The sequence below is a fragment of the Pongo pygmaeus genome, chromosome 5 (assembly GCF_028885625.2).
Source record: "Pongo pygmaeus isolate AG05252 chromosome 5, NHGRI_mPonPyg2-v2.0_pri, whole genome shotgun sequence".
Classification (NCBI taxonomy): domain Eukaryota; kingdom Metazoa; phylum Chordata; class Mammalia; order Primates; family Hominidae; genus Pongo; species Pongo pygmaeus.
The window spans coordinates 52,845,163-52,857,581 of NC_072378.2; the positions used below are offsets into that span (position 1 = coordinate 52,845,163).

Sequence of the window (12,419 nt, forward strand, 5' to 3'; positions counted from 1 at the left end):
TTTATGAAGGACCCAACAGGCTTTTATTATAATTCAAAAATAGCCAGGTCACCCTAGGACTTTTCTCAGTGTTACCAAAACATCACTTTTACGCCCAAACGGAAGTAGGCCATTACCTCACAGTAGAAAATAAAAGAAGCTAGCGTGAGACCAGGGTAGTTTTTTTAAAAGGCATGAAGGATGAGAACAACCATTCTTATCTAGTGGCTCTGGACAGCGTCACTTGCAAACAGAACTGCCTCATGCACAGATAACGATGCCTGACACCCATTACACTTTACATGCACGTTCACATCTGCCTTTTGGATAAAGGGCAAGAAGAAAGGAACATTTACCATTGAGAAAGAATTAGAAGACTTGTTAGTCTCCTTTTAAGGCTTCTTCACATTCCACATGGACTAACTCTTAGGGAGAAAAACACTGCAAAAATAATCAGCAATGCATTTCGGAGGCTCATCAGCTCCCGGCTGACAGCTCACGTTAGTTGGATGAAGGCTGTGGATAGGCTTTTAGATGTGCTAACCTGTAATTTTGTTTCTAGAGTGGCCCAAAGTGGAAGGAGTTTTCACTCCCTCTCAATAAGCCCTCTTGTACAGTTGTGACCTCTGGCCTATCATAGGTTTTTGAGGATAAAGGAGAGCCCAGGTTTTTGAGGATAAGGGAGAGTTCCCTGACATCTTTGGGGTGAAGAAGAGATGGAGGGAGCAAAGCTGCCAAAGACCTCCTGTGACATTTCCACTAGTATCCACCTATAAGTAAGTGCTGGACTGTGATTCCCTGGGGAGAGCAGTGGCTCTAAAGACAGGCCCCTGGGCTCTTTCCTGGCTCTGACTCAGCTTCAAACCTGACATGCAACTGCTCAGAGTCTAAATGTCTTCATTTATGGAACTGAAATAATCCTGCTAAGATTACTTTCTTTGCTTCATGATGTTTGCCTGAGAATAAGTAGCTGGGACTACAGGCGTGTGCCACCACGCCCATCTAATTTTTGTATTTTTTGCAGAGACAGGGTCTCACCTTGTTGCCCAGGCTGGTATCGAACTCCTGGGCTTAAGCAATCTGCCCACTTTGGCTTCCCAAACTGTGGGATTACAGGTGTGAACCATCACACTCGGCTAAATGTTTTGAAAAATAGAAACAGTGTACAAATGTGAGATGTTGTGTGACATGTCACTGAAACACGGTGGTATAAGAGAAGTTTTGGGAACCAGCAGACCAGAATTAGGCCTGAGAAAATCTTACAGTAAGCAGACCAGAATTAGGCCGTCTGAGAAAATCTTACAGTAAGCAGGCCATCTTCCCAGGCCTTCTCTTTTCTCCAGATAATGAAGAAGGCTTTTTAAAAGCAAAGCCAACTTGATTTCTTAATTGATCATCCAACTTCTTAACTGTCTTTTTCTCATGGTAAAATACCGAGAACATTGTGGGTGAGGAGCAAGTCGGGAGGTGGAACCCACGCCCGCACCCTGCCTCCAATAGATTGTATGTGTGGGTCGCTATTGCTGGGACCTACGAGGGCTGTGGATTGAGGACACAGGGTAGAAGTGGGATCTTCTGCAGGGCAGTGTCAGATGTGTCTGTGTGATGCAGTCATGGGAGAGGCGCGAGTCTTGGGCGGGTGTATCTTAGGGGTGTGGAAGTGTCTGCAAGGGCCTCCGTGGTATGTCATCACATTATTTATATCATGGGCATGACCCTGAACGTTCACCCGAGAGTGGTGAGAGAAAGGCCAGGATTTATATCAGTCTTGACAGCGCAGATGAAGTTTGTTATTGTTTTCCGCCCTTCCCGAGGGACTTTGGAAATAGCCCCCTGGGAGGTGAATTCTTGGAAAGAATACGAGGGCGGTTAGGCGTCTCTGTCTCAAACTCTCCGGTTTTTTTTGCAGCTACCAGGGACTGCGAGGGTCTGCGTCCTGGGTGGAAGGAAGCGGCGTCAGTCAACTTCCTCGCAGCGGCGGCAGCGGCGGCAGCGGCGCGGGCTGCAGCGGAGCGCGCGGGTCTGCGCATCCCGCCCCTGGGTCGGGAAGGGGCGGAGCCGGGCGTCACCCGCCCCCGGCGGTCTCCTCCTCCCGGCCGCTCCCCCGAGCCGAGCCCGCCGCGGTCACAGCCGCCCGCGGGAAGCTCGTGGCCGGGACCCTGAGGCGGGAGCGCGGGCTGGGCCGGGCTGGGCTACGCGCACGGGCTCGGCCGCCGCCCCTGCCGGTGAGTCCCGCCGCGGGAGGCGCGGAACGGGTCGAGTTGGGTATCGGGACCGCGAGGTCGGGGAGCCCCGGGGCCCGAGCTTGGGAGGCGAGGACGTCAGGATCGCGGCGTTGGGGAGTCCTCGCACCCCGAGCTCAGAGGGGAGGTCCAGAGCCGCAGCGTTGGGAACCTGAGGCCAGGGGCCGGAGTTTAGGGCCCCGATGTTGAGTCTCCGAATCCAAGCCCGGAAGGGGGGACAACGGGTTGGGATGCTGGGGAGCCCTGGAGCTCTGAACGGCTGTAATGGGGTGGCCAAGACTACGATGCTGGGGAGTCATGGAGCCCGAGCCTGGAGAGCTGGCGGGGGTGTGGGGACCGCGATGTTGGGAAGGCTGAGCCCGGAGGGCGGGAGATTCAGGGCAGAACGAGGGGCTCCCTGTCCGCATTTTTGGGGCGCCCTCCGCAGGGCGGAGGGGAACGGAACCCGGGAGGGGAGTGCGGAGGAGAGCAAGCCCGGGGCGGTAGGGAGAGCCCGAGGAAGGGCAGCCCGAGGTAGGGGAGCCCCGGAAAGAGTAGGGTGGGTCTAGGCATGTGCTTTCGCCCGGGAAAGATGGAGGGGGCTTCTCTGAAAGGGTGGGCGCGAGGAGCCGAGTTGTGATGAGAACCGCAGGCAGCTGGCTAATGGGCGGATGCTGGGGCTTGGCTGGATGGGAACGCCGCGGTGGGGTGTCGGAGGTGGCTAGTGGGGCTGGAACGTTGGGAACGTCTGTCTAGGCTATGGGAACGCAGCGCCCTCGGTGGAACAGGGTCGTATACAACTCGGGAGGGAATCTAGTCTAGGGAGCAAGACCGGGCATCCCCAGACGGGGGCGGGTGGGGACCTCGCACTCAGCGCGCTTGGGGAATATTCGGAGCCAGGGTTTGGGGGGCTGCTGCACCTCGCCGACCCGGTGCGGGGACCTGGAGGTAGCCGGGGCCCGCAGCTTCCTGTGCAGCTGTGGGTGCTCCAGGCACTGGCAGACTAGCGGGAAGTCCAGGGGCCTTGGCAGGCTCATTGTCTTGACTCTTGACCTAAGTTGCATTCCGTATTTCTTAGCTGGGTTAGAAATGATTTTGTCCAGGAACCCGATGAGAAGAGCCTGGGCTAAAAAAATTAGTTATGGAGTGAGATTTCAAATGTACAGGTAATACCTACCTGTGTGTGTGCGCCTTAGGGATAACTCATATAATACACTGTATGTGTGACTTTTAGACCCATGTGTACTACTTGTTCCAGTACTCTGAGAAGCTGTTTCTGGGTAAAAACGAGGAAAATTCACAACCTGTACATACACCAAACAATGTCCACAAACGCACTGCATTCCAGTCGAGTTAAACATGAGAGTATTGTACAGTTTGGGAGTATTTGCTTGTCAGTGAAGATTCCTATTACTGAAGTTAATAGGAGTTGCCTGCATGGAAGGTAGACTGCCCTTGACTGCCCTGTTAAGGTCATCCACAGCGTGTACCCAGCCCTGAGCTGCTGCACCCTTGACCAGGTCAACTGGAAGGGGGCCAGACTGCTTAGGACCTCAGTGGATGAGTATCCAAGTGTGTATCTAAAAACAAAGGACCAAGGTATGGCTTTGGTTTTGTTTTTGTTTTTTATTTCTATTCTTTGTCCTTGGGTGCATGTCCTTCAATTATTAGTTAAATGTTGACTATCTTACATTAACCCATCTTGTATTTTAATTATGTATGGTAATTATTTCAGTTATTTGGCGTAACAACCAATTCTGGAAGACCCAGAGTAGAGGAATCTTATTAAGTGGATATATCCATTGAAAGATATGTTTTTTTTTTGCGGGTGTGTGTGTGCACCAGATTTCCTTCTGGTGCATATAGGTCCATCTTCTGACACACACTGAGATTTGAGCTTCATTGGATAAACAAGGATTATTTTGGCAACTAGCATTTGTTGGGTCTGTTTTTCAATTCATGAAAAGGAAATCTTTAATAATTATGCAAGTTAACAGGATAGAAAGCGATTTATTCATTTTACAAGAACCATTTCAGGACAAGCATGTTTCCATTAAGGGTGTGTGTATACCTTATTGAGTGGTCAGGACCTTGCATCAAAATCTGCACTATCATTCCTGCAGCAGTGTACTTATTCACTTGGACGTAACACTTGCTGATGCTTCCAATTCTCTATCCAAATGTTAAAATAAATATGCCAGTATTTATACATTCAAATCAGTATTTCTCCCCTTCAAAAGCCTGCTCTTGGCAAGCTGTGTACTAATTCTAGTGATGCTGTCACTACTGAGAATAATTTTGGAGCTCCTGCTTTGGAGTTGCCTTCCGAGTTTGCAACACATTTCCTGATTGCCTCAGTGATGGCAAACCTTCCTCAGCTGGGAAACAGCCAGGCACTGTGCGGGGCCAACTTGATCTTCCGAGGTGGGGAATGGAGGTTGTCAATAAGAAGTATGCTTGTTAAAGTAATGAAAATTCTCTTGAAGGACCGGCAGTTCTAAAAGGGGCATTTAGTAATGGCATGGAGTATGTATTTAGGATTGGAAGGAATTACAGTTGGTCCCTGAACAACACTGGGGTTAGGGGCTCCCATCATCTCCACAGTGGAAATTTTGAATACAACATTTAACTCCTCAAAAACTTAACTACTTTGAAGCACAACCTTCATTCTGGTGTTTATGCTCTGTTATGTATGTAAAGTAATTGGTCCTGTCACTTTATTGTTATGGCATATTGGGCTAGAAAAAGTAAGCCTTTCTTTGCCCCTCCTGATACTTGTTACTAGGCAGTCTCTGTCATTGTGGATTTTTACAGAAAGCAAAACAAAAATACAAAAGACTTGTTGTCTCACCAAAAAAAAAAAGGTACCCAGAAAGCCATTTGCCCCAGCTGTAGGTAATGCCTGGTGCTTGGTTTTTGATGTGAAAGGATCCACAGAAGTAAAGGGAAGAGAATGATTTCTGAAAATTCATTTCAACTTTGGGATTTCATGGCACACAGTAAAAAATGTACTGAACATATCTCTTTTTAAAATCCGCATTTTTTTTCAGGTTGTGTAGCATAAAGCTTCATACAGCCACAGCTTGGATCTTGATCTAGCTGTGGTTTGGGGCAAGTTGTTTCATCTCTTTTGGCCTCAGTTTTCTTAAAATGAAGATATTAATGAGTATGTACCTCATGGGGCTGTGATGAAGATGAAATAACATTGATGCCTGTAGAACACTTGAGTTCGGTGCCCGACACATCATGAGTGCTCAACAGAGTCTACTTGTTAGGAATATTATTTATTGATAGTCTTATGTTAAAATTCCTTTGAAGCCATGTGGAAATTTATCATTTCCCAGGTAATGATATTCCCTTCAGTTAGGTTTTGCAACTAACTACAAATAGAACATTTTGGTTTTTGCCCTCCTGGTCTTTTAAGAGTTTTTAAAGAGTAACCTGAAAAGCAACCACAATTAGTTATTTTTTATTTATTCAGAAACGAGGAAATACAGACTCCAAATAAGTGGAGTCAGTGCTCTCAGTTACTTTCTTTTGAATTCAGATTTTTTTTTTTTTAAATGAGCATTTCTGTTATGATTGTATATTAGGTATAACCGTTTGGTGTGGTAAGGCAAATCTGAAAGAAAAAAGTTTAAAAGCCTCTCCTCTAATTTTTTTCCCTTCATCCAATGAAAATATTATTCTAACGAAACAGCTACAGTTCTCTTGGCACGTATTGAAAGAGACGATTCTGGTAAACATTCCCTTCATTCCAAATGTGAGTTTTGCTCTGCTGTGTTTTTTAAACAATAGGGAAGAATAGCCTGGCACTGAAATCTCAGCTCTTCTGTAAATGTCAACACTAGTTTTTTTTCAAGTTTATAAATTTTATTTAATATATATATGTACGTATATTAGAAAGATGGGAAAGTTTCATCTTAATTTTAATCAGATGATTAGGGGCTGCTATGAAATAGTTAATGTTTCATGAAATGTTGACCATTTAGTGAGAATTCTCTCTTCTAGGCAAGCAAGTGCTGGAGATGGAGAGGCTTGAGACACAGGCTCTGCCCTTCAGAAGTTCGTTCACATCATGTGCTCTCTTACAATGATGCAGGAACAAAAGTTTCTTCTCCTAATGGCCTGTGGAGCTAAGAATTAATATGCATTTTACTACATGATCTTTTCTTTCAATTTCTCAAAGAAGGGTAAATAGGTGAATCTCTCAATAGTGTTCATATTTTTGAGGTGGATTAACTCTTTCAAAATTAGATCCCAATATGCACTCAGAGGCCATAAAAGGAGAAAATAGCTATAATTAGTGAATTACAAAGTATATCTGCAGGATAGGGTGGTATTATTGCTATACCAAACTTTCCTGGAATGTTGTGTTTGGTTCTTGCTCTGTCTTCTGAGTAGCGGTTTATGTACTTATAAAGGACGAGGAAACAATATACATTGTGGCTTAGACTGGAGCCGTGATTCTTTTTTTTTTTTGAGATGAAGTCTCACTCTGTCACTCAGGCTGGAGTGCAATGGCGCGATCTCGGCTCACTGCAACCTCCATCTCCTGGGTTCAAGCAATTCTCCTGCCTCAGCCTCCTGAGTAGCTGGGATTGCAGGCACGTGCCACCACACCCAGCTAATTTTTGTATTTTTGTAATTTTGTAATTCTTGACCACCATGTTGGTCAGGCTGGTCTTGAACTCCTGACCTCATGATCTGCCCGTCTTGGCCTCCCAAAGTGCTAGGATTACAGGCGTGAGCCACTGTGCCCATCCTGGAGCTGTGATTCTTAATGGGGAGAAGGGGGTGGTGAATTTGCTCCTCTTTCCCCCAGAGGATGAAATTTGGTGATGTCTGGAGACATTTTTGATTGTCATACCTGGAGGGGGAGGGATGTTACTGGCATCTAATGAGTGGATTCCAGAGATGCTGCTAACCATCCTATAATGCACAGGACAGCCCCGCACAACAAATTATCTGGTTCAAAACATCAGTAGTGCTGAGAAACCCTTGGCTAGAGCATGGGATTTGGAGTAAAAATAAACCTGCATTAGCACCCTGACACCACCATTTCTTAACTGTGCCACCTTGGGTGTGTTAGTTAATCTGAGTATCCACCTAATGCATATCTGAAGAGATGTGAATTAGAGTGTTTATGAAATGCTTAGCACACAGAAGGATCGCAATAAGTGTCAACTCTTAGTATCATGACTGGTAGATCTAGGTCAAAATCCAAAGACTGTGCTTTAAACAGACACAGCTTTTGTTTCTTAACCTATTATGTACAGAAATAATTCAGGTTTCCTGTTTTCATTTGTGTGCCCAAGGATAGGGCAGGGGCACAGATGTAGGGTCTCCAGCATCCCTGGTACCTTCTGCATTTTAGCCTAGGTTCTGCCAGACAGCTAAGTGTACTCTGCAGATCAACCAAGCAAACAGGACAGTCCCCTAGACTTGTGTAGAGGAAAGATGAGGATGGAGGAGCTTTCTGTTCCACGTGGGCTACACTTGGAAGGGGGAGATAGCTAGGCCAGGAAGCGCCTTCTGATTGAACTTATCTCCCAGGCTTCTGAAGGCTCTTCTCAGACCCTTGTCTAGACATGACCAGAGAGTTTCGTTTGCTGTGTGAGCAGGTGAGGTGGTCTGGCCATTTCCCTTCCCTTTGCTTTTCTTTAGCCGGGTATGGTGGTTCATGCCTGTAATCCCAGCACTTTGGGAAGCTGAGATGGGAAGATCGCTTGAGCCCCAGGAGTTCAAGACCAGCCTGGGCAACATGGCAAGACCCCATCCCTACAAAAAATACAAAAATTAGCCAGGTGTGGTGGCACGTACCTGTAGTCTCAACTACTTGGGACGTGCACACACACACACACACACACACGCACACACACACGAGCCACATGAGTGAGTAATCAACTCAGTAACAAGCAGATCTTCAGCAAACAGGGGCAAGTGTAGCAAATTCTGGGCACAGAGAATGTTTAGCAGATAAGGATGTAAATAAGTAACAGTGTTTTCTTAGCTGTGATCTAGAAACTATTGGTACTGTGGTTCTCAGTCCTGGCTATAGGATAGAATCACCTGGGGCTGTCTAAGAATATTGATGCCCTGGCCCCACCCCAGACCATTGTTTGTGAGTCAAGGTGAGTAGCACCTGGGTATCAAATTTTTTTAATTCTTGGGTGTGAGTTGAGGGTCAAGGACCACTGCCTTGTGAAATGCATGACTTGCATTTAAAAAAAGAAAAAAGAAGAAAAGGGAATTAAAAATATCTAAGTAACGTGTTATTAAACTTTTGTTTAGTCTTGGGTGTATGCTGGCTTCTAATTGGTTGTGGTCAAAGTTTGAAAAACATTGTTTTAGAACCTTAGAGGTGTTTAATTAATATTGATAAATTTACCTCATTCACTATTTCTATGTGCACATCTGCTGGACAGTTTTAAAAGTGGTTTTATATATCTTCTCAAATATGACTTTTGCTACCATCCCATAAGGCATAAAGAGCAAATATACTGACTGATTTTTTTTTTTTTTTAAACAGATGAAGAGTGATATGGCTTAGCTCTGTGTCCCCCACCCAAATCTCACCTTGAATTGTAATAATCCCCACGTGTCAAAGGCGGGACCAGGTGGAAATAATTGAATCATGGGGGCGGTTTTCCCCCTGCTGTTCTCGTGATAGTGAGTGGATTCTCTCCAGATCTGATGGTTTTTTAAGGGGCTTCTCTCATTGCTTGGCACTCATTCTCTCTCCTGAGAGAAAGATTTTTCTTTTCTCAATGTCTTGGAGGGTATAGGCTTCCAAACCATCTAGATGGCAAATAAACTGTTCATATTTTCCTATGTGAAGAATATTCAATACCATATCAGAGCAATATTTGTTGAATGAGCAAATAATAATTATGATGAATGTTAATATACAATGGAGGTAGGTGACTTCAAAATTTCAAGACAAGTACACCTAGGGAAGACCCAAGGCTGGTTCACCTCTCTTTCCAGGGTGACCTGGTTCCTGACTTTAATCAACCCTCAGTTCCTAGGGCTGTAAGAATTTGAGAAAGGGTTATTGATTTAAGAGCTTTTTGTTGATTTTGAGACACAGCTAACAGTAGAGGTGGTGACATTTATCCTTTTTGGGTCCAAGATTAAAAGGCGCAAAGAAGAAGAAAAAAATCTCTATTCTCAAAGAATAGAGAATTGGGTACTTTCCAACAATATTGTGAAGCTCTGTATTTGCCCTGTCCTTAACACCTGCTCTTTTGACTCCAAGAGAATACCAAAAGGTTCAAAATAAATCCGTAGTCAGGAAACTGGAGGTGAGCTACCAAACCAGGCGAAGGTGGAAATAAAATATACATACTCTGTTGAATAATGTCTATGGATCATAATTTTGGGAGAAATGACGTTTTGTTGGTGAAACCTATAAAGAGAATTTGGTAAATCTGTATAAAATATGGAAGAGCAGACAGTATATAGTCAGTGATGGAGTTTAATGGCTCTCAAATTAGAAAATTTATATTTTCCATGGTGAATTCATTCCAGAAATCCCATCTTAGCTTTTTGATTCCTGCACTTAAGCAAGATAAAGGCATTACTATTATTCCCTTGAGTTGTCAGAGACCCTGAGCACTTTAGAAAGTGGAATTAGTTTCATGGGCTAATACTCAATTGCCTGCAGTGCTAAAATGTTACCCAGATACGTTCAAGAATGTCATTAAAACCAGGTGGCATTTCAAGAAAGTAGAAACTGATTCCTCAAATCTTGGTTTGATGAAGAGGTTCGTGTTAATTCATGAAGTGCTAAAGGTATTTCTTGGATTGCATGGCTTTTTTTTTTTTCCTCTTTAAAACATACTGAATAATGACTTGTTTATGACTTATATCTCTGGAACTATTGCCACCTTCTGAGAAGCTGCTGGTCTGAGGGTCTCAGACAATGTCTTTGTCTCATCTGGGATGTAAATATCTTAGATTTTTGTAGCTCTCAAGAATCAGTCTAACTCGGACACTTGGGAGGGAGAGGGAGAAAAAGGCAATAGATGGTGTTGGGGCATAAATGAAATAAGGCCGGAGCCGCAGAGGTGGGGTTCAAATAGGAAATTTGTCAGTTCATTTATAGGGATATTTTTGGCCACTTAATAAGTACCCAACACTGCTAGATTCCTTGAGAGATGTAAGAGAAGTGTAAAGCACGTCTTTTTGTGCTTAAGGAGCCTAATACATTTGGAGTGTCTGCTTTTTTTTTTCCATGAAGGAGAAAACTTTAGAATGTTTATAATTGTGTGTAGGACTCTGAGGCACTGGTAGTAGGTGCAGTACCCCTCAGTGTAAGACAGGGTAAAGTCAATGGGAGCTCTTATAGTTTGAGTATAATTCAGGGGAAACAACCTGAGTGAGATCTTGAAAGAAGAATAATATCCAAAGAGGGGGACATTTATGATGGGAAACATAGCTTCTGCAATGGCACAGAGGCAAAAATCAGAATAGTATATGGTATGTAAGGCCCTGAGGAAATCACTTTATTTGGCTTCATTTTTCTTCATATCACTTAGCACCACTTCATATGTATGTGTGTGTGTGTGTGTTTACTCCCTATCTTCTGCATTGGATTGCAGTGGTCAGCTACATAAGGAATACATAGAGCAGGACCTCAGATCTAGATTCCCTTTCGCAATTGGGTGTTTGCAGAAAGGAAAAAAATTAAATCATTCATTGAAAAATATTTTTCAAGGGTTTACTTTACTACATGCTTGGTTGGCAGAGTTCTAGGTACAGGAGATACAGAGATGAACAAGGTCCCTGCCTTCATGCAACATATATTCTCTTGGGGGAGACAGACAATAAACAAGTAAATCAGGAAATGTATGATTTTAGGTAGTGAAAAATGCTATGAAGAAAAATAAATCAGGATAAGGGGAAAGAGAGTGCCAGTTTTAGGTAAGGGTAAGGTAAGGGTAAAATTTTAGATTAGCTCGCTCTTAGCTTCCCTAGAGAAGCCAAAGACCACCGAAGTCTTTGCTAATGGAGTTCCAGCTTTATTATATGCTCATCTTGTCCATTGACCCTCTCAACAGTATATATACAGTGGACATTCAGCAAGTATTTCATAATAGTAATAACAATGGTCTTGCTAGACTTGAATTGGAGCACTTTTTTTCTCCTTTTTACTTTCTATAAAATGTTTTTAAGTTTAAAATATATTGTCACAAGACATTTACAGAAGAAGCATGAATTGCATAGGAAAGGACACATAGGTACTGTTGACAATAACACAGTGATCCATACATCCATCTCTGTGGAAAAGAAGATTGAACACAGCTGCACCAAAATTTTGTCACATGAAAAAGAAAGAAAATATTAAACTCTTTATAGTTATGTGGCTGTGATACATCTCATGGCCTGGAGAACCACTGGGTCTAAATATTAAGCAAATTCCAAAGGAGGTAATAATATATCCATGCATACGTAAACGCATACAAAGACATAAAATAGCTACCATGTATTGAGCAATCACTGTGTGCCAGGCATTGTGCAATGTACTTTACTTGCATTACCTTTGGTCCCTGCAACAACCTTAGGAGGGAGATGTCCCAGTACAAATGAGGAAACAGAGATGAAGTGGCTAGTGCAAGGCTCTTAAAGTTAGTGTCAGAGCAAAGATGGCAGATTCCTTGTTTGTGTGGGGGCATGGAATCAAGTTTGGAAATGCTGGTTTAATTAAGGGATTCCTTGGAGTGCATATCTAGCTTGGCATTACTCCAGGGTGGAGTTCCCTGTCTGTCCAGCTCAGCACTCTATCTAAGAAATCCTAGAAGCTGGGAATTTCTGGGGCTGGCTCTGAATTGATGTAAGTAGTTCCCTGAATCCATTGGAGGCATGGAGTGCATTGAACATTTTTTCACTATTTTGTATGCCTGTGAAACCACATAAACATGTCTGTCAAGCAGCTGCACGAGCCATTAAAACTTGGAAGTGCTTAGCTTTTGGCTGGGAATGACAGTAGCTCAGTTTGGAGCTACCACCAGCTCAACTAAAGCTGACTCAGAACTCTGTGATTCTGTTTATCTGTAAACGATCTAGGTAATGAATATTGGAAGGATGTGAGATTTAGTAAACTTCCAAAGCATAGAGAACCAATAATAATCAACTTATTATTGTTACTGATAGTGAAAAGGTTGGGCAGTAGTGGATGATCTAGAGTGACAGTGAAGTTCTCCATGTGTTGGA

General features: G+C 43.8%; 1 protein-coding gene across 1 annotated transcript in view; it reads left to right on the forward strand.

The window, feature by feature from the left end:
* The first annotated feature begins 1,948 nt into the window (after window positions 1-1,948).
* PAQR8 (progestin and adipoQ receptor family member 8) overlaps window positions 1,949-12,419 on the forward strand; it is a 45,423-nt gene continuing 34,952 nt past the window's right edge. The window contains exon 1 of the mRNA XM_054490756.2: window positions 1,949-2,204. The gene's annotated coding sequence lies outside the window, so the exon portion shown is untranslated. The remainder of the gene's footprint in view (window positions 2,205-12,419) is intronic.